The 22,422-nt window shown below is 43.6% G+C and overlaps 1 protein-coding gene across 13 annotated transcripts in view; it reads left to right on the forward strand.

Moving 5' to 3' along the window:
* The window catches only part of Tenm2 (teneurin transmembrane protein 2), a 1,249,250-nt gene that overhangs the window by 959,313 nt on the left and 267,515 nt on the right, over nucleotides 1-22,422 (forward strand). The gene's annotated exons all lie outside the window — the stretch shown is intronic.

Here is a 22,422-nt window from a genome sequence, read left to right on the forward strand (position 1 = left end):
ACACTGTCAGCATAAGGAGACAAGTGTAATGCCTCCTTGTCCCTTGGTAATTTGACCCTGGACAGTAGGTTGATCAGTATTTCTTTGTTCACATGTGTCCCCTTTTAATGCTTGTTTACTTTCTTATACAGCTTTTGTGTACCCAACTAATAGAATTAGCATAACATAGTTTTACTCAAAGGCTCATGGGAAACATGCTTATAAGGGTATATTGACTGAATGCGGCTGATAAATTATGCATTTGGCCTTTCTTGAAGTAATAAATGAAGACTCATTTGAAATTAAGTGTTTGGGGAGACCTTGGAAACAATCCCCGATTCCAGACTGACAGAAGTCTAATTTTAATTTATATTTCATCCAACCTGCTGGCCCAGTTTACTCCCTCCTGTGCACACTAACAGCTTGATGGCTCTGAGGCAAACAGGGATGTGGAAAAAAAACACACAGCAAAACTTGTATTGGGAAGGGAGAATCCGGAAATTATCCCCAGGTCTGGCTCAGTTTTGTTTTTTCTCTGCTTCGGTCCCTTGCCCGCTTTCCCTTCTGGGCTTCTGAAAACCCTGCATTCCTCAGTAGGCTTAAAGAAGATCCTGGGGACACAGTGTGGTAGACAAGACAATTGACAGGGAAAGCCATGAGGAGATTGGGTCTGTGATGCCCAGAGCCTTGGGGCTCCATCCCCAGACACCTTCTTGGTTTGTACACTCCAGTTGTTTGCTTCCCCGAAAGAGCTACCAACACACCCATTTGTATGGGCTCTGCAAGACATTCTCAAGTCAGTTTTAAACTTTAATAATTTAGGTTTGAAGAAGACAAATAATCCACAGTGTTTCTGGTTGTGGCTGGTGGATTTTCCGCACACAGCTGGAAGCAATTGAGACAGCGGTAACATCTGGAGTTGTTGCTCATCTAGGGCGTCTCTCAAGTTTAAAGAGCAAGATCTTGAGCACTGGTGGATGGGGCACCCTGGCTCCTGTGCTCACACCACACTTCCATTTCATTTTCTGGCAATTAACTCATGGTTTTCATCTATGTCTTCAGCCCTAATCTTTAAAGCGTAAAAGATGTCGAGGTGTAAGAGTGCTATCCGTGGATTATACAGAATAGAGAGTTATGACCTTCTGCACTAATGCAACAATCCTAAGAGCTACGGCAGAGGCTACTGGTCAACCAAGCTAGATGAAATTTTTCTGTTTTGTCTCCTGGTGTTTATGAGCCACTTTGGAGTTTGTGATCAGTCTCATTTTATGTTACTAGATGACTATATATGAGAAAGAGTTTCTGGGTAGAAGGAGATAAGAGAGAACAGGGGAGAAAGATGTGTGACTGCCTGATTGCCATTGGTATTAAGCTTTGATTGTGCATTTCCTGTGTGCTTGAATATGCATTTTTCTATGTGGATTAATACATTCCAACTTTATCTTAGTGGAGTCAGAAAGCCATCCGACAAGGTCTAAAGGGATGATTATTATGTCTTCTTCAGAGATGCGGAATCTAGATGTAAAGGAACCTTCCTGCAGTAGGTCTGTGATTTCCCTGGGGCAATAAGTTGTGAGGGAACCTGGTAGCACCCTCGTGATACCCCCACAATAAAGGTGGGAGATGTTTGTTTGGGTGGACAATCATAAGCCTGTGTCTTGCATGCTAGATTGTCCAATTTACAGGGCCATATCCACCAGCTGCTGCTTGGAAGTACTCTCCTCTTGGTTATAAGGACATATACAAAGGCATGTATGTGGAATGCAGGCAGATAACCATGCACATAAAACATCCATGTCATAAAAACATAAAATAAAAATATTCAAAAGGATCCATATAAATATGCCTCCTAGCTGCTGATGAAATTGGTTGGTTTCCCAGGAGACTTGTCAAGAATCACTTAGAAGAAAAGATCTCCTTGTTGAGCACATGACCGAAAGGACCCGCAAAAGCAGTTGGTCACTTACCACTGTCTTGAGGTAAACTCTCTCAGCACCTGCCCACCACTCTCTAGAGAACTTCTACAGAGCCCAGGCACAAATAGAATTTTCTCTAAGGACTGGGAGTCTTCCATGATGTCCTTGGAAAAGGCAAGTTACAGACGAACTCCAAAACCTTGAAGTCTGTCTGAAAAGAAAAGAGAGGTGAAAGCAGCACCTGGATGTTCTTTGTTCAGTGTGTTCCAGATCCAAAGATCAGAGACTGAGAATGTCTGTCCAGGGACTGGGAAGACTCCCAGAAATCAAGTCAACTTCAGCCTTCACAGATCTAAATGCAAAGAACTTGAATGTACGGGGAACTGCACATAAAAACCTTAGCATTAAGCCATAATACTTTAAGAACCTGTGATATTCTGGCCTGGAAGGGTAGCTCAGTGAATGAAGACTGACCTTGTTTTATACAAGGCTGAGGTCAATTCTTGACACCAAAACAATCAAGAGCTGGGGAGATGGCTCAGTTGGCACAGTTACTGCACAAGCGTAAGGGTCAGAGTTGAAAACCTTCATGTTCCTGGGAAATGCCAGGCACAGGTAGCAAATAGCTTCAAGCCCAGTGCTGGAGGTGGGATGTGAGGAAGCAGGAAGACCTTGACACTCATTGACTTCTCAGCCCAGTGGACAATGCAGCAATCCCAGGTCTCAAAAGCTAAGGCGGAGGAGAGCAGTTAAGGAAAATACCCAACATCAACACCTGGCTTCCGCTCACAAATGCATGCACACCCACAAATGTGCATGCACACACACACGCATACACTTACACAACAAATAAAATTAAACAAATAACATGAATCTGTACAGCATATAATTTCAATGTATCGGTGGTTTCACTGGCCCAACCTTAAAAAAGGAAAGTGGAAGGGAAAGGAAATTTTACACAGAAACAAGCCTATTTATTCTTTTTAAAACAATGTTAATTTTCTCTCTTGTTATCAGATAGGTTCTGAATTCCCAAGAGCAATGTTAGATACTGAATAGGTCATGAATAAATTGTACTCACCCCTCTCTAAGGTCCCACACAACCCGAAGGAGGGGTGAGATGAACAGAAAGTCCACTACATATAATAATAGATAATGGAAGTGTGCAAGTCAGAGTGATTGTCATAAAAAAGTTTCACAGCTTTAAAGCTACTAGATCTGCATTTTGAGAGGTAAGTAAGGGTCTACCAAGTAGAAAAATAGAGAATATCCAAGCCCAATTGTGGATCATTTGTTCCCATGACCACCATTTTTTTTATATTGTCGTTAACAACTGAGAGCTAAATGAACTCACTCATTCAAATGCTGAAAAGGTGAGATCTAGGAAGCATAATTTTCTTATCCTCGGGGGTATGATAGCAGGTGTGGGAGTCCTTTGTAGGGACGTGATGCCCTGCAAGGATCACCACACCTCATCAATACTAAAGAAGACTCAGATAATCATGTCCTAGAGAAAGAACCACTAAAAGCAAGCTGTTCCAGAGGCCCATTGTGAGGTAGTCACTAACTGAGAAAACAAAATGGAAATTTACCAGCAGCTCCATGACCTCCCCCTCATTCATTCCAACTTCTCGGAGTGATGGACGAGCTCCATACTTTGGAGGTAATGAACAGGCATCCTGCCATCCCTAAAGATGCTCAGCCAAATCCCAGTGTTTTGTTTTTTTTTAAACCAGTGGGGACAGGCCCTTGCCTCTCAGCATTATATGTTGGTGTCCCTACCCAGCTTAAAGAGGTCTGTAAAGTCTTCATTGAACCATGTGATTGTTTTTTAGTTTGTCTACAACATACAGAATTGGAAGTGTTGATTACAGAGTCATAGAAATATAAGACATGGGAAACAGAGCCAGGACGAAAGAGACGGGTTCATCAGTAAAGGGTTTGCTATGTGAGCCTAAAGACCTGAGTTCATGTCGGAGGCAAGCCTGGCAGCATGTGCTTGTGAATCTGTCCCTGGAAAAACAGAGGGACAGACAGATCCCTGGAGCCCAATGGCCAACTGGTCTAGCCATATTCATGAACTCCAGGTTCAGTGATGGACTCTATCTCAACAAATAAGGTACAGAGTGACGAAGAAAGACACTCAACATCAACTACGCGATTACACACATACATGCACACACACGTACACACACACACACACACACAGAGACACCAACAAAAAAAATAAGAACTGTCCACATGTGGCAATGAACATATAAAAATCATGTAAAGAGGGCTCTATGTACATGTTAGTTCCATTAGAGCACAGCATGTAAATTTCCACTATTGAAGGCAGTTTATGTATGAGCCATAATAGGCAAGCATTCTAACAATTGGATCATTCCCCCAACACCAATACTATAGCCCACAAAATCTAAGCACATAACAGAGGGCTTCAGTGTGAGCAGCTCGTACAGTAAATCAGCACCCTCCATCTTCCTCCAGTATAGAATCAGGTCCCCAGGGCTTCCTGCCTGCCGTCTCCCATCACCTGTCTATTCTTCTCTGCAGAGAGGGCCAAGGTCAGGAATCTTCCTATTCGGCAGCTTCTTGGGAAGTGTCAGAAGTCAGCTTCTCTTGTCTAAAACAGTAGCAGTATCTCAGTGACAGACTCCGACTTTCCCTCTGTGTTTTGCTGAGACAGCCTTTTCCAGATCTGTCTGTGTGGCAGGTGACCAAGGAGAATCCCTAAGCAGGGCAAAGCTTCCCAGATGCGGAAACTTGGGAAACCCTGATTTTAACCATCCACATCATCAAGTTATAAGCAAGTTGCTTTTTCAAGATGGTCATTCATTATTCATTCTAGAAATGTCTATGAGGATGCCTACTACGTGTCAGCCAGTGAGAGCCTAGACACACACACACACACACACACACACACACACACGCACAGCAAGCCTTGCCCTTACAGAAATGCTAAATAGGATGAAACAGAGCACCAACAAATGTCTCTCCAAAAGTGAAAGTGGCAAGTTCCATGAGAGGTAGAGAGAAGTCAGACCCATGATAAATGGGTATCAGTGAGACTTAGAGAGAGTTCTAGGGCTTGGAAGATTGGCTTAGGGGTTAAAATTGTTACCCATACACGTCACACAACCTGATCCTCAGAACCTACCAACCAGCCAGACATAGTAACAAGCATCTATAATCCCAGCATGCCTGTGGGAAACGGGAGGAACAAGTTAATCTCCAGATGCTCATGAGCCAGCTAACCCATTTTACACAGTGGTGAAGGAAACCGTGTCCCAAAACAAGGTAGAGAGATGAGGAAAGACTCTTGAAGGTTACCCTCTGGCTTAAACACACACATACACACACACACACACACACACACACACACACACACACGAGAGGGACTGATCAGAAGACAGGAAGAGAGAAGGAAAGAGACTGGATGTGAGGAGAAGAAGGGAGCTGGTGGGAGCACTACAGTGTCAGGGAAAGAAAACAGGGTAGAAAAGGAGGCAAAGACGTGATGAACAGGGATTTGGATTATGATAAAGATTCGGGATGTTCACCCAAAGCAAAATCAAAAGCCACTAGGGCAATGTAAATAAGAGAATAAAAATAAAATAATAATAATAATTAAAAGATGTGACCGTGGACTACAGGTTCCATGGAAAGAAACCATTGTTAAGGGGGAAGCCATTGTTGAGGGGAAAGCCAGTGGCTTTGCTTAGCGCCCTCCCCAACCCCTGCACCCCTGCAGTGACCGTAGGTGGAGGAGATCACCCAGGTGGAATCAGCAATGTGTGCTTGCTCATGTGCAGACCTGAGGGCTGAGTTTGTGTTCTGACTCAGGAGCTCTGTTCATCATGGCTATCATTCCCTAAATAAGGAACACCTTTCTCAGCAGAATGCAGAAGTTCATGACATCGAGAACATTATGTACAGATATTAATACTACTGGTCAGCCACTTGGAACTTTCAGCAACGGAAGTCATCCATTTACAAATACCAGCTAGGCTGGCGTATTCTCAGCTCATGGGAATTGTCCTTTTCCCCCTCTTTTTCAAAAACTGTGGCAATTATGTTAAATTTATTCTACAGTATCGTATAGGTCTTGAGTAACAACTTCTCTTTTTCAGATATTTTTTTTGCTTTCCACTTAGCTTTACACATATGCCATTTAATCCCTTAAGGCCTTCATATGGGATTTGTTACTATTCCTATTTGAAATTAAGGGAGCATTGGAGTGAGCAGGGTGGGAGGATCACAAGTCTGAGGCCGTCCTGGGTTACTTAGAGATACTGTTGGATTGAATGGATGGATGCTAATTGAATAAGTGAGAACTGGAACTCAGGATAGGAAGTTATACATCGCCCAACAGCAAATGGCAAAGCTGGGATTTGAACTTGTGACTACCTGACTCCAAATGCCATGTTTTAGCCATCATGATGTTTGGAACTAGACAAGGAGGGTTAACGGAAACTATTCTTATCCTGATAGAAAATTAATAGATAGAGGAAATTAATTTATCTTCTCCATGGAGATGGTGAAATTGCTGCATTATGAATGACATAAGATGCAAAATGATCTATGGATATTACTGGATATAGACTGAGTGTTTGTCAAAAATCATAAGCTGGGTGTGGCATAAGGTGTCCTTTGCAGCATCTCGGGGTATGGGATATTAAATTTCTCTGTCTTCCAGAAGAGCTGTTAAGCTATGTATTCAGTGGCCTGACAGCTCTTACCAAGAGTACAGTTCTCTTTCTCCCTATTGCAGCTGCAACCCAAGCCCAAGATGACTTTGAATTCCTACCTTTACTTTTCTCTGGTGCCTTCCTGCTTGTGGCTCTGCACTAATATAGGTCACTAATCCCTTTGTCCTTTGGAACTGAAGGGTCTATCTCCTTTCAGGGCCCCATAGTGGCTGCCTATGGCTTGATGCTATTGCATCTCTCCAAAAAAAAAAAAAAAAAAAAAAAGAAGAAGAAGAAGAAGAAGAAGAAGAAAAACTTTCTGAAGGGTAATTTGTCTTGGTTCCCTTCCTACAAGTCACCTAAAATATCTTTATGATTTTGTCAACACCAAGAATTGCTAGCAACCTGTCACGGTGAACTTGAGGCCTCACTGCATGCTGGTGGCAGTAGCATGGGCTGCAAGAACGCCCAATTCCAAGCAAGGCTTTGTGCTATATTCTAGCTTCACAATGTTTAATGTTTTTAATTCCGAGTAGAACTTTGCCACATGGGTAAGAAGCAGCCTCGTGGCTACAGGTGCCATGGCTGTTCATTCAGTCAGCCTGGGAGCATCGCTGGTACCCTTTCAGCAGGAAGCTGGGGCAGGGGCTCTGATGGAGAGCTGCCCTCACTGGGCTTGATAAGCGACATGAAGGAGTGGTACTCTAGGACCAGAAAAATCACATACTTTTTGTCTCCCAGACAAAGTCATCCTGGCCTAACTTGGGTATTTTGTTAGTATGTATTTGGTTACTGGGATGCAAGATCTTTTAGGAAATAAGGTTTCTCACAGAGAAGCAGAAAAACTGTTAAAGCTTCCCTACCATGCTGAGTCCAAAGACTATTCCAAACTCGTTCTCAGATGGATGTTTCTACCAAAGGATTAATTGTCTGACAGTGTCACTGACAAGTTTGATCTTAGGAATATTAAACCAAGGTAACCTGTTTGCTTTTTTTTTCCCCCCTTTTTTCCCCTAATGTTTCCAGCTAAGGTTTAAAAGTGGAATTCACTCCTAGCGAGCCAAATGCATTGGAGCGCTTTTCAAATCAATAGGCGGCTTGATTCTCCATATTGCTAAACATTACGCCCCTCTAAATTCTCATCAGAGGCAACATGGAAATTAATGAGACCTTTAGGTTAGCCTTTCAAGCTCGGCCTTATTTTATAGCTTTACCTTGCCTTTTTGACACCATGATCCCGCCTGGCCACCAGCAGCATTTCACGTCGCTGTGCACTTTAATTTTGCTGTTTTGTTAGCCTTCCTTGGAAACTGGCAGCTTATTAATCTCAATAACAGAGGCTGCTCAATAGGCAAGCTTACTAGTGAGAAGCCAGGCTATGTCTTTCTTGTTCTCCCCCACCTTCGTTAGATGGAAGCAAGGTGGCTGGCTCTTGGATAAGAGGGGTAAGAGCACTAGGTAGACAGAAAGCTAGTTGGGGTTGGGGTGGGGGGGGCATCTCATACCCCCATCTCTTTCTGACAATAGGCAGGAAAATAAAGAGCACCTCATCTAATCCACTGCTCTGCAATTTATGGCTTGTGGTGTTAAACACACTCAGACCCATTAATAAGAAAATAAATAAGGTGTCGTGGCATGCGTGCAAATTACAAGGTGCATTAAGAAGGGCGCAAGCATTACATCTTACTCAAGACCCCTCTAGCCTACTTTTGGCATGGTTTGCAAACTTGGAAGGCAGAGGTAGCCAAGGAGAGGCTGCCTTTTTAGAATTTGGCCTCTTCTGTAAAATTAAAAAGCGCTAAGTTGATTAAAGCTTTGAAGACTAGGACTTCTTGCTTGCCAGTTACCAGGGCAAAGCCTATGGGTACAAAGAAATTTTTACAAAAATCCGTCCCTCTATAGCTCGTGCCTTGGGGACCCAATTAAAGATGGAGGCCACCTCGTGGTCGTGCCTTGGAAGAGCAAGATTCTGCCCTGAGTCTGTGTAAATGTTGAAGATTCTTGGGTTAACTTCACAGATGGGAAAAAAAAAAAAACAAATATTTCCATCTCTCTCTCTGTGCTCTTTCACCCACTCAGCTAATATCAACTGTCATTCCCTTGGGGCATTTCCTGAAGTCTTCCCCTGGGGTGTTTTATCTGGCTCCAATGGGGAAAAGTGTGTGGAAGCAAGAGTCTTTTTTCTAATTCTGACTCCCTGAAGATGCTTTTCTTCTCACAGAAGTCACAGAAGGCATATGTGGTTCTCCCAGGCAGAGGAAATGGGCTCCACAACTTTGTTGAGGATTCCTTTGATTTATTAGCTAGCTTCACTTGCCTTCGTGAGTTGGGATCTTGTGTCTTTAGGATTGCAACAGGTACCGGCCCATCACGCCCAACCTGAGCTGTATACTCTGGCGGAGTATATGAGTGTATTTAGAAAAGTCTCCTCGGGTAGCTTCATTGCCTCCAAGCCCACCAATCAATTCCCAGTTCTTTTCTTAGTCCTGTTTGTGAACTATCCCAGTGCTAAAGACAAAAGTTCTCCCTAGAACTTGTTAGGAATTTTTAAATCACTTAGAGGATTATTCCTAGCTCATAGTAACTAATTGGGGGACAGTAAACACCCTCCCCAGGTTTCTGTCATCGATAATTCAATCATGTGTGCATGAATTTAATTTATTAAATTATTTGAATGGTTATCAGAAATCCTGCTAAGTTCTTATAATGACTTTTTCATTTCCCACCAGCCTAGCTGCTGTACCTGGGAACACACATTGAGGGCATGGGAGACTCAGTTAAGCCTTGGATAGGCCCTGAAGGAAGGCATTCTGCATCTAACCCCACCTTCCCCCACTCAGTAAAGCGGAAGGAGAAGCATCCAGGTTCCTGTGAATGAGTGCTGTGTGAACATATGCATTCCGGGCACGCCAGTCCTCATGTTAGGGGATCTTCCTTCTCAGTGTGTCCCACAGCAGGATGCTGAAGGCACCAAGTTCAACCTTCCAGCTTCTGTACCACAGTCCACATAAGGAAAAGAGTGGCCCTGCTGGAATGCGTCCTGCCTCCAAAACCACTGGACAGTTTGGGGCTGTTTTTTTCCCAACAGACTCCTGTCTGAAATGTCTCATTTGTGCTGAGCATTGGCCTCGCTGCTTTATATCAGTTGCCTGAGACAAAGCTCCACGGGGCAGATGTCCTTGTCTCCTGTCAGCAGAGCAGACAAATGAAATGTAAGGCGCAGGGTCTAGGAAAAAGAGACAAGGTCCTTGGCAGACTCGGAATCAAGGGCTTATACTCCGATATCAGGCGTCTGCCTTAGCCCGACTTGACTGTGTTTCTGAACAGAGTGCTTCTAGAGGAACCCATTTGCTCACATCATTACAGAGCCTGTGAGTTATGTGATTATAGTTTAGGAACCTCATTGGAAGGAGGTTCTTCTTCTTAGACATTTGTTTTGCGTGTTTCTTTATGACAGGGACTCATTCTGTAGGCTAAACTGGTCTGGAACTCGGTTTCCAGAGCGCTGCAATTACAACATGGGTCACTACCACTACTACTAGCGATTTCTAATTTTCAAGTGCACCGTCTTGACAGAGGCCCGTGGAACCCGGCAGGGATCGCACTTAGCACTACTGACCCATTTTTTTCCACCAGACTTAGAGGACAGACCACAGTGGTTGGCAAGGCAGAATCATATGCCCTCACAGGACCTGATTTAGAAGGGATAGCTAGCATAAAACCCATAGTCAAATGCCATGCCAGTAAGAGAATGTGAAAGAGAAAGTGTCAGACAAAAACTCGATATGAACCCAAATCAAACTCGGCACTACCAAGAAATCTCTTCTTATAGCCTGAGTGTAGTTATTTCTCCTCTGGGTAGAGAGTATAGTGGCCAGGGTGGGAGGTGGAGGAATTTCAGGGCACTGAGTTGTCTCACTTGCTTGGGCACAGAAGGAGGTTTGCTCGGAGTCCGATGGAAGAGAGAGAGTAAGTCCCACTGACTGATTCCCACCCACTTCTGATGCATCACCCTCTCTGGTTCACTTCTCAAACATCCCATGACTTTACCTTTGAGTTCACTGTGGCTACTTCATGCATTTTAACTTTTATTGGTCTCCTGATGTCTCTTTTAAGCTATCATCGTCTTTCCTGCAAAAGTGCTTGGATTCCACATTTTCTAATTAAAACATGCTCACTTATTGTCTTCCTAACCAGTGCTCTTTATGAGGACTCGTGATGAGAAAGTTAACTCAAAGCCTCTCAATGCACTTCCCACCTCCTGGAAATGGCAAGAGAAGTGGTTTTACCTATGGGAAATCGAATAACTTGGGAGAATTTTTGGTTTTGCTTTTTAATAAAACCATGAATGGGAGCTATTTAACGCCATGCTTCCATGCTCATGATATTCTTGGTAATGTGTTTGATCTTGCTTGTGAAAATCTTGAGTAGGATGTTTTGCAGAGGGCAGTCAGCTCCCTAATGGATCATAATAGATGCAACATCAAAACAGTTCCATGTTTAATTAGATAAAAACTCCCATCATAAAATGCAACGCGGCCTAATGTTACCAGTGGTGTTCCTGAGTGCTTATATCTCTGCGAATTAATTCAGAATTACTAGAAGTGGTGAGGCTAAGTGTAGTATGGGGTAAGAAAGCACACTGGAACTCTCCAAAATTTTCAAGGTAATAGTGTGTTCGTGATGGTGGCAGGTAGGCAAAAAAAGGAAGGGAGGTCCCGCTCAGTATGTGCCCAAGTTACTTGGATCTCTGAATTGTCTTCATCACTCCCCTGGCATTTAGAAATACAAAAGCAATACTAAGATGGGGTCCTCCTCAGATATATCTTCAAAATTGTATGTTGTTCTATTCAGAGGAAAGGGTGAAGTTCTTCATGGTACTAAAGCCAACAGACTATTTTAAACAAAGAGGGGAAGAGAGAGATTATTAATAGGAATGGGTGTGGGAATGGAAATGGGATGAAGATGGAGAAGAAGGTGGGAATGGAGAAGGGGATGAAGATGGAGAAGAGGATGGGAATGGAGAAAAGGATGAAGATGGAGAAAATGATAGGGTTGGAGATGAGATAAAAGAGAAGAGGATGGCAATGGAGGTGGTAGAAGGGTTTGGAAGACCATGAAGACAGAAATGAGGACAGTGCTAACTATAGGGACAGGAATAGAGATGAGAATTGATAAACCAGGGATGGTGATGAAGATGCAGGTGTAGATAGGATAGAGATTGGGATAAAAAAAATGGTTCTCTCCCCAAACCTATCACTATTTCCTCCATTGTGGTGGACTTAGGTTCCAATCAATCACACAGAATTTTTATCTCTACTTCCTCTGCAAAACAAAGATCAATAATTTAAAGCAAAAAAAAGAAAGCATAGTCACTATAAAATTTTCAGTTACTTTATTACAAAATGTAGATATTCTTTTAGTAGAAAATATTCAATTATTGGAAAGATGGGACGTGCCTAGAAGTAATCTCTGCTTCTCAATTTCTATTTCCAAGAAAATACCACTTGAAGGCTTATTACTTCAAGCTTCCAAAGATGTTTATGAATGTCTAGGCATATATTTTAATAGAAATGGAGCCATATACATTCCACTTAGTAAGTTTCATTTTGACTTAATGAGATATTGTGGAAATCATGTCAGGTAATTTCATGTAGACCTACTTCATTCCCTTTTTTAAGGTCTCTGTAATGTCCCATAATGCCATAATTTATTTAACCAATGTCTTCTTGATGGACACTTAGATTGCTTTCAGATTTGTGCTATTACAAACAGAACTGCGATGAAAAGTCTTGTCTGTGTACCTTTCTTTGCATACTTATATGATTATGTTCAAAAGTTAAATTCCAGGAACCGAAATTGCTAGATCAAAGGGTATGGGTAATATGCATTTTGAAGTTCAGTAGACTGTGCCAAATTGTGCCCATCTCACTTCAGATGTTATGATCTTTCTCTAATCACCTACTTCTCTGATGGACTGAAAATAAGAATCTCCAAATTTATGGAGTTAAAGATATAGGAAGGAGATAGGGTTTTTTTTTTTTCCTGAAAGAATATATGTCCTTTCTCTATGTTTTTGTTTTGGATTTTTAGTGAGGCAGGTTGAACCCAGGGCTTCCTACTTGCTGAGCAAGCTCTCTCTTCCCACTCCAAGCCCATGCCACCCCTCCTTACTTTCCATGCAAAGCATTTGAAGAGGCATCATTGACAATGCCCCGAACGGATCCATACATTTCAATTGTCAAGGGAAAAAATGCTGTTAAATAAGGCAACCATCATTCAGCATCAGCATGTAAATCCGGCCATGGTGCTTCATACCATTGAGGCAAAGTCTGACTTAGGGTCTTCTCTTAGTCCTAACCCTTTACCAGAAGCTGGGACATGATGTGGCCCTTGTGAATCTACATATCTTTGATGCCTTTTGTTTTCTCATTTATAATGCGACAGTGTTTTAAATTTGTCCCCTCTCCTCATCTGCTGTGCCCCTATCTACCTGCTGGGGCTACTGTAAGAATGTCTAAGAGAGCTGACCTGGTCAAGTTTCTATAGCCCCAAGAGAAATCCCTGGTACAGCAGTGTGACTCTTCAAGCCATTACAGGAGAGCGTATGACCAAGGGCTGGACAATCCAGAAAAAAAAAAAAAAAGGCCTCTTTTGTGGGACTCAGTCTAAAAGATGCCTCAGGCCAAACTTATATAATTATTTTGTCTGAAACTCTGACTTTATGCTAAGTAAGGATTTTTTTAAAATATCCCACCTACCATTGGCAATCTCATTATCAGAGATGTACATAAGACTTTGGCTTAATTCAGCCAACATTTTGAGGTCCTGTGAGTGACCAAGCACATTAAAGTACACTAGGAGTCAACTGAGAAGTACATGCCCTCTCTTGCTGTGAATTATAGCTCGTTGGGAAAGGCAAGAAGAAAAGATTGTTCATATTGAAATGGAGGCCATTTCTAAAGGCTCTGTGGGGTCATAGGTAGTGAAGGCACACACAGGCAGCTACCCAGGGAAGCCTAGCTGGAGAGAACAGCGTCTGTCTTTCACTTTGATCGGGGGGTAGGAGTCTCTCCACCTAAAATGCATCTCAGGCCAGAAAACACAGCATCTGGTTAGGATGGAGCGAGTCTTAGATCATGCTACAGAGACTTCAAGGCCATATCTGAGGCTCAGACACACTTTTGTCAGGTGATGAGACTGCTGTCTGGCAGTCAGACTCACTGGGAGGAGAAAACTCCATTGACACCTAGAAAGGAAGCAAGCAATAGAAATAATTGAGCTAATCAGGAATCCCATATCAGCAGATAGAGGGAAGGAATGGAAAAGAGGAAGGAAAAATGAAGAATATAGCAAGAAAGCGAGGTTTAAAGTAGGCAGTGCGTGGGATTCATGAATAATTATCTCCGTTACAGCAATGGCTAACAATTACGTTGAGAGCCTACTCATTGTCAAGCACATGCTAAGCCCCATTTAATCCCCTCGATGTCTCTAAATATTTGCATTGAAGCAAACGAAGATAGAACAATACCAAAGGCTACACAGGTTACAGGCAGGCTCCGAACACCATGTATTACCACCAGCCACTGCCCTTCTCAGCCTCCCGGAGACAGCAGGTGTTGTCCATGCCTGCTACAGACCTGGTCTCACTCCCCTTTCCCAGTTCCCCACCTTGCTGCCCTAAAACACAGACATTGTAGACACTGCTTTTTACCTAACCGCTTCACCCTCTTCTCTGGCAAAAACTAAGAGTTAGAAAGAACCCCGGTTCAAATACAAATCTCTGAGCTATCAGGAGAAACAAATTCCCCCTCCACCAGACTTGCCTTTAAGTTTTTACTTAATTCAACCTCTTGCAAAGAAAATGCCCGCAGGCAGGCACCTGCCTCTTCACCTCCCATCCCACCTTGCTGTCAGGTAGCTTTCAATCCGCCATGCCGGAGTGTGTCCACCCGCATCTTCATCAAGATTTCCAAGAGGGCACTGACAAGCTTTTCGGGTACTTAAGGCAAATGTGCACGACAATTCTCCTTGACACTTGGATTTTTAAGAAGCATCGCCCGGGAATCTAGGAAACCTAGCTCTCAAGAAGCCAGAGATCTTTCAAGGAAGCCACGTTCCCGCAGCCTTTTCCTTGCCGCTTGTCTTGTGGCGAGGGTACTGCAGAATCCACCTGCAAGCGTATGAAGCACCATGGCCGGATTTACATGCTGATGCTGAATGATGCTTGCCTTATTTAACGGCATTTTTTTTCCTTGACAATTAAAATGTATGGATCCATTCGGAGCATTGTCAGTGAGGATGTGGCCGGCCTACAAACACACTCCAGCGGCACACTTCTGCACAGCACTAATTTCTGAGTGTCTAACGGATATATGTCGGCAAGCAGACGTGTCACGGGGGTTGCTGTAAAACTTAATTAATATCCCTGAAGAGCTCTTAGATCATTTCACGAAGAGTGCTACTTAAGAAGAAAATATTATACCTATGGATGCTGCGCATATAATGGAATGTGGGTAAATACGCGGATGGATTTTCTTATACGTTCTCATGCCTCAGAGGATCAGATGCAGATTCTAATGGAAAATAAATTGTATTAAAGATAACCATCTCTATGTCAGAATTTAAAAAGTAAAAAGTAACATTGTCCTAACGGGAGCACTAGAACACTGTACACTTATTCATGAAGTAAATCTTGAATTCGTAAAAATGAATAGCGGCTTTTGATTTATTTCTTTTTCCATTTTCTTTCACTTCTGCCAGACCCCTTTCAAGAACTGCTTTAATGCCTTAAAAATTGCTGGCAGTTGGGGACTGGTGAAATAATTCAGTCCAAAAAAGACTTGTCCCACCCAAGCACGAGGACCTGAGCTTGAGCCCCAGAAAAGACTGTGGTGTCATGCACCTACCATCCAATGCTAGGAAGTCGGAAACGGGTGACTTCCTGGGGCTCACTTGCCAGCTCCCCTAGCCTAACCCAGGAGCCCCAGGCCCCAGTGAGAGACCTTTCTTAGGAAAACAAGATGGACGATTCCCGACGATCAACACCTGAAGCTGGTCTCTGAACTGCACAGGCATATGCACAAACGTGTACATGTGTAGGAGAACACACGTGCGAGGAAACACACAAATACATGCATGCACGCATACACACACATTGCTGTCAAATGTCCTAGTCCATGTGTAATGTTATAACAGAATAGTTGAGATTTGCTAACTTATAATGAATGTAAATGTATCAGCTTATGGTTCTGGAGGCTGGGAATTCAAGAATGAAGAGGCCAGTGTTTTGCCAGGAGCTTCTTTGCTGCATGATTTCATGCATGTAGTGGAGAGAGGGAGGGAGAGAGAGAGAAAGAGACAGAAAAAGAGAGAAAGAGAGAGAGATGCAGCAGCTCAGGACTCACTGGCTTTGAGCAATCCACTTCCAAGATAAGAAAAAAGGCTTACAGTGATTGATCTGTCCATGGAGGTGGAGTCCTCACAGCCCACTCATTCTCTCAGGGACTCCCAATTAATACTGTCACAGTGCCAGCAGGTCCAGTATCAGTTGGAAGAGAGGCAAGTTTTCAAACCACGGCAGCAGCTAAACAATGGTTCAGATAAGCCAATTCCATCTCTTCTTGCCAGCCCAGAAGGAATCTTTAAAAGTACTCAGTCGATTCTGTCAAACTCTTATACCTAAACATTCCTTCCTCTCGTCTTCTCTCCTTCCAACATTATTCCCTCTTTTCCCTGCCTTCCTCCCCCCTCCACCCTTCTTCTAGCCCCCAGAAAACAGGTCCTGAGGACCTACGAAAATCTAGAAAATGGCCCTTCTTAAATTGTGGTTTGTTTTGTGGGGGCCTTGTTGGTTTTGCTACTGTCCGTTTGTTTTCCCATTTCTTCCTGATTCCAGCATATGTTTTAGGAAGCAGGAAAGTCCATTATAGACATTATAGATTTAATTCTCAAGTTAAGAATAGCAGATAGTGGGTTTTAAATTGGGGGAGTAACATGGTCAAGTGAAACATGGTGGCACACTCCTTTAATCCCAGCACTCTGTAGGCAAAGGAAGTCCTAGGCCAGTCAGGGGTAAACAGTGAGTCTGGATCATTAAAAAAAAAAATATTCACGTGTTTAAGTAATCAGATTAATAATTATTACATAGTACTGGGAAACTTTGGGTATTTAAGTAGTAAAAACTTGTGACGGCTTTCAGCACTTTCTTGAATTCTGCACAGACCTGTGCAGGCCCTGTGCATGCTCCCTCAGTCTCTGTGTTTCTTCTGAGCTTGGCTCGTGTTGGTTTAGAGGGTCTTGTTTTCTTGAGGTCCTCCATTCCCTCTCCCTCTTACACTCTTTCCACCTCCTCTTCTACAGGGTTCCCTGAACCCTGAGGGGAAGGCTTTGATGGAGACATCCCCTTTAGGACTTAGCATTCCAAGGTCTCTCACTCCCTGCATAATGTCTGGCTGAGGCTTATAAATATGTCCAGGCTTTTCTAAGAAAAAGAAAGGAAAAAAAAGTCTACTTCCAATCATGCTCAGAGTAGTAAAATATGACGTCCCTACGCCGTGTGTAACTTGACGGTTACTAGGGCATCTGAGTGATTAAAGACTGTACGTAGGTCCAGATGTTCCCTGTGTTAACATCTGGAAGACTGGCAACATGATCTCCCTTCAGCATCACGGTGAATGAAGCTTTTTCTCCTTGACAAAATCTTTTAAGTACCAAAGAGAAGAAAATATAAAGAGAGGTGCGTGAGGGCAGGGCTCCTTTGTAATAGAGGAGCGGAAAACAAGAGAAACTCGGAGGAGCCTCATCTCGGTGTCGGGGACTTTCCAGAGCTGAAAGCCACTCTGACTCTATTCTTTTGAAAGTGATTTAGATGAGAAAATGCACCATGAGATCTTCGTGTTTGCAGAGATACCACACCTGTGAAGATAAAGTGCGCTACAGGTGGGCAGGGACGTGACAGATAAGGAGCAAATACATTACCAGAAATTCTTACAGACTTCGGGGGAGATTATCTGTGCGTTCCCAGTTACAAACGAGGAGTTGAACAGGAGATTAGGATACAGGGATGAGTGAAGATGTACAAGCATTGTACGGCTGTGGAACAGAGGGAGAGCAGAGCGGTAGAATGTCGCCACGTGGAATCTTCAAAATTAATTTTTAGAAATGCATTATCCCACTATTTTCCAGCCCATTGGGTGTCTGCAATAGAAGTGGTCAGCGCATTCATGCCTGGTGTGCCTCAGCAATGACACAGAAGATGAAAATAACAGTTTCAAAAAGAAAGGAAGGAAGGGAGGGAGGGAGAAAGGGAGGGAGAAAGGGAGGGAGGGAGGCAAAGAGGGAGGAAGGAAGAAAGGAAGGAAAAAAAGAAAAAGAAAAACAATAAATGAGGAAACTGGAGTGGTAGTTGTCAATGAAGTGACATTTTGCAAGCAAGGAGCCCTGAATTTGACCCCCAGAACCACATAAACAAAACAAAATAGCAACAATAACCAAGTTTGATGGTGTCATAGTCCTAATCTTCTATAGGATTGATTGATTGATTATGTATACAGTATTCTGCCTGCACATATGCCTGCAGAAGAAGTTATCAGATCCCTTTATGAATGGTTGTGAGCCACCATGTGATTAATGGGAACTGAACTCAGGTCCTCTGGAAGAGCAGCCAGTGCTCCTAACCACTGAGCCATCTCTCCAGCCCCAAGCATAGTACTTACATACTCAGTAAGCTTTGGCCCTGTGAGGGACCCTGCTTCTGCCCCTGCGATTAGCAGTTCCCTAGGAGGGTGAAACTCATTCACCACGGCATCAATGACAACGTGTGACGTGCTCATGCTCGCTGATTATTACATGACTTGGCTTCTTACTTGAGGCCTTAATATCAAATACTGTATTTGTTTTGGAAATGGGCACAAGTTGGGGCACGATGTATTAAACTCTTCCAAGGCTCCTGGGCTCAGAATTTCGATCCATGTTCTTTCTCAGCCCTTCCCAGGGCTCTGAAATTCCATTTTATTCTCACTTTTCCAGAGGCATCTAAAGCTAGGGAGTTGAACTGCTTTTCTCAATGTCCTGCCATGCTTGGGACTCTAAAACATCTCTGCCATAATTTGTGTTTTCCTTCTCCAGACAGTCTTGAGTACCATCTATGAATTATCAGAGATTTTAAAAAGCAAAATAGAGAGAAAGAGAGTAGTCTTGATAACGTGACTAAAGAAACATGGTAAATTTGTAAGGCAGGCCTAACAACGCGAAGCAGAGCATGATGAAAGGATTCAGATCCGAGGCTGTGGAGATGGGAGACTTCATCCTGTTTGACAATTGTATCTAAAGGGTTATGTTCTTCCACGCTGGCGACGGGGGAATACTCACGTAAATTTGTCTGAAATAGCTGTCTCTGTATACCCATTGTTTGGTGCATCCAAGGTCAAGTTTCAAGTCAAAGTCACAGTCTTTGTTTTGTTACCTAATGTGTGTATATTCGTGTGTGTGTGTGTGTGTGTGTGTGTGTGTGTGTCAGGATGCCCACCAATTATCTTGGGGGAAAAAGTCACCAATTTTTTTCACAACACCAGAGCTGGGAAAAACGAAGACTCCTCATTTCATGAGAAAGACTCAGAAATGGTTTTGCTCACAAAACGCCGGTTTCCTTTAGTGAACTCAAGAGACCTTACCTGTCACATGGGATAGTGGTTCATTCCATGAAGGAGGAAAGAAAACAAACAAAAAAAAGGTTTACAATGAAAAATGCTACGTTATGTCACAGTGTGACACAAATTTAAATATCAAGAGCCAAGGTTTCTATTTAGAAAATGGAAGGCAATAAATTGAGCTGCTAATTATTCCAGCTGTGAGTATTTTGGGTACAGCTGCAGATTTTGGAGATAGCAAAATAGGATTTTCCCACTATTTGTGAGACAAGTGGCTACAGTGGCACCCTGGATAACTTGAAAGGCCCAGAGACAGGAGACTTGCAAACCTGTTTATCCCTGAGACAGCCCCTACCCGCAGGGAGCCGTGACTGGACACGCACTTTCTGTTACCCTGGTTGGATGATTGGTTGCTTGTTGTTTTTGTTTTTAAGTCAAGAACTAGCCATTTAAATTATTTTCAGATTTTCATTTAAAAAAACATAGTTCATTTTTCAACCCAAATATCATTTCTCAAATGAAAGAGACAAGCACTTACGCCATCTTCCCAAAGTGCTTTGGGAGGGACTGGCAACACACCGCCGTAAGGAGAATGCATCCTTTCGACAAATAATCAAACTGGTATGAGGTCATGGATATGTGACAAAGAATGCAGAGCACAAAGTTCCTGTCCTCAAGATGCTTCACTGCCACGTACACTGGCCATTCACAGGCGGTTCTGCTCCTCGGCGTGCGCGATGAAAAAACTCTCCCAGCGTTTCAGATCTCCTGTCTCCTTTACGAAGTAAATAATGCCATGCTCCTCCCTCCAGAGAGATTGACTCACTCACCCAAAGTTCTACGGTGATGAGCATGGCGCCTGGAATCAAGCACCGCCCGCCTGCAAGATGACAGCTGCCACCTTGGTATATGATACCATCGCTTCTCTAAAATAACAAAATCAGTAGGAATAATAAAGAATACTTATGTGTACGAAGAAGGCTGACCTAATAGTGCCAGCCTGTCACCCACGAGTTCACAACTTTGCTTTCTACTTTAATGTAGAAACTTGATTTCTTGACCATGGGTACGTTTTCTGAGAGGGCCTAAAAGATGACCTGATGCTGCTGTCCGGCTGGCAACTGTGCACAACAGTATCCCACAGCATCTTTTTCAGTATCCCTGCCTTTCCCCATCTCAACCTGCGTATTCTAGCTCCTCTTCTCTTTCTTGTCACACCTCACGTCTCTTGCCTCTATCTCTCAGAATCCTAGCCATCAAATTTCCCCTGGACCGCCACCATCACGCTCCTATCGGAGACCGTAATAATAATGCCAAGAAGGAAAGTGGTTATTTAACCTCTCTCCAGCTAAATGCTTTATTATAACTCCTGAAAACCTAATTACAGTAACTTTCCATGCTACAGTACACTTCATGGCCTGGCTCTTTATTAAACCTACTCCTTTAAAGACAATAAACCCAGTGCTTCAAAGGCCAGGGCAGGTGGGTGAGACCAAAGAAACCTTGTGTCCCATTGCACACCTGACCTCACTCACTGAGCCCCGCACCCCTATTCCTGCTGGTTTTCTGCCTTTCTCCTTTTGCTGGATTTTTGTCAAATTTCAGGCACCTCCTGGATAATATGAAAAATACCTCAGGGATTAATGGGCTGTGTGTGTACCAATATTTCCATCCACTTCTCTGAAGAGTCAGGGTTCATTTGCTTGTGTGTGTGTGTGTGGCAGGGGCAGGGGTATCAGTTTTCTCAGGAGAGCAATACTTGACACCTGGCCTGCCTGAGAAGTAGAGCTGCTTTGGGGCATATGGCACAACACAGAGACCCTTCCCGACTTTGGCTGTGGTTCTAGAAGACTGTTTCCCGCAGCCGGCTTCCTGCGTAAGGGAGAAGAACATGTCCTCAACTGGTCATCACCGGTTGTCATGCTGCAGTGTGTGAGCGAACAGGAGACAGAGTGAGAGAGGAAGGGAGAGAGGCAGGAAGAGGAAGACAGCCTGACCTTTGGAGCTGCTGCAGGGGGATTATTTGTGTAGTACATTTCAGTTTCAAGGCCCTGCTGGGATAACCCCCTGGGAATAGAGCCAAACCAACAGGAAATCAGGAACCCACCTCTGGGGACCCCACTGGTTTGTTGCCTGCTGGAAAATGGTATTTGGCATTAAAGGATTTTATGTATTTATTTGCTTCTTGCTTCGGTTGAGTTTGAGGTTAATGACAAAGTTCACTGGTGACTGATCAGAGGGGGTGGGAAAGACTGTAAAGAAATCCCTTGTTGGAGCCTCCCATCAGCAGCCACTTGTTCTGGAAGTTTCCAGATGAGTCAAGCATCCTGTGCAGCAGAGATATAAATAATAATAAATAAATAAAAACAATTTACAGCTATTCATAGCTTTTTAAACAGGCAGACTTTTGCATGGATGCTATGTCAAGGTTTTTTTATTTGTTAGGTTTCCTTTTGAAATCTCTCATGGTTGTTGAATCAGGATGGGGAGAAAGGAGGGTGTACCCTTAATTTCCTAAGCCAGTTTAAAGCAGATCCTGTTCTTCTCCAATTCTTCCTCAAATCCATGTCTTTGCTGTCATGTAAAGAGCACAGGAGGAAGACTATTAGGTAGGCTTTCTCCATTCTCATTAAATAGTTCTGCTCTCACTTGAAGAAAAATGATGACATTGACCCAAAAGACAGAGAGATCGGAGTGAAGCAATAATCACTGTACTCTTAGGAAATCACAGACGTGGGATCCAGAGCTGAGCGCACAGATGGAGGGAGGGTAGGTCCCTGCTGGCCTTCCTGACCCATTCCGAGCCCCCACCACCACCTATGTCCTGCAGACTGAGTGCTAGAATCCAAGCCCTGTTCCCCACATGGCTAGGGAGGGAAAGAAGCAGGCAGGTTCCACTTTGAGTCTTCTGTAAAACATCCAAGAGCGGCTTCCGTCGTCCCCTGAAGTGTTAGCAAACTCCAAGGACAGCACTTTGGGGGCCCCTCGTGCGCCTCGCCTTTCCAAGGCACAAGTGGCCAATTCTGAGAGCAATTGAGTTGTGCTTGAAAAATGTCAAGTGCATTTGGGAACTACACATTTTTTGCTGACGCCTGGAGTCCTGAGCAGAGCTATTTCCATGACCAACCGCTGGGAAGAAGTTCAGCTGGGGCATCAGAAATGATTCCCCGCCACACACTGAGTAGGCCC

Source organism: Microtus oregoni, unplaced genomic scaffold, assembly GCF_018167655.1.
Source record: "Microtus oregoni isolate MIOR12 unplaced genomic scaffold, Mior012 000027F_ref0000203, whole genome shotgun sequence".
In the NCBI taxonomy this organism is placed as follows: domain Eukaryota; kingdom Metazoa; phylum Chordata; class Mammalia; order Rodentia; family Cricetidae; genus Microtus; species Microtus oregoni.